At 42.2% G+C, this 550-nt stretch overlaps 1 protein-coding gene across 1 annotated transcript in view; it reads right to left on the bottom strand.

Moving 5' to 3' along the window:
• The window catches only part of LOC119587590 (ubiquitin-protein ligase E3A-like), a gene marked incomplete at its 3' end in the record, with an annotated part of 4,418 nt that overhangs the window by 3,463 nt on the left and 405 nt on the right, over positions 1 to 550 (bottom strand).

The raw sequence follows: 550 nt of genomic DNA, 5'->3' as shown, positions 1-550 counted from the left end.
TTGGTCCAATTGCTACAGTAATCACTTTACTCAAGAACACTATTGGGCTGGACGTACGATTGTATCACAGGGTACAAGTTACAAGTGTTCTTGTTCCAATATTTATGAGAAAGGCCTTGTTCTGACAGCCACTCTAGGCTATTGTAGTGTTTAACCTTTTTTTTTTTTTTAATATGTATGTGGATAATATAATCTTACAAAAGCAAGTAGTGGTGATGATACATAAATGTAGTGTACACTAACAAAAAACAGAAATTTCCTCTGTCGTCTCTCTAACAACCAGCTGGCACTCTCCCTTGCCAGAATCTTCTCTCTCCAATGACTTCTCAAACTTCAAACATATCAAACTGCCTTCAAACCAAGGACTTTCCGCCCAAAACACAGAAAATAAGGTCGGGTTTCATCTGCCAGCGAGACCCGGGTCGCCACTGCTGTCCCCACACAACCCGAGGCTCGCTCACCTGAACCACGTAAAGCAGAGGTCTTAGAGATTACAAGGAGACACGAAATGGGTCACAATGGAACACGACTCGTTAAACAACACAGGTGA

The sequence above is a fragment of the Penaeus monodon genome, chromosome 22 (genome assembly GCF_015228065.2).
Source record: "Penaeus monodon isolate SGIC_2016 chromosome 22, NSTDA_Pmon_1, whole genome shotgun sequence".
Classification (NCBI taxonomy): Eukaryota; Metazoa; Arthropoda; class Malacostraca; order Decapoda; family Penaeidae; genus Penaeus; species Penaeus monodon.
Note: the sequence above shows the minus strand (reverse complement) of the source record. Positions and strands in the feature narration are given on the sequence as shown.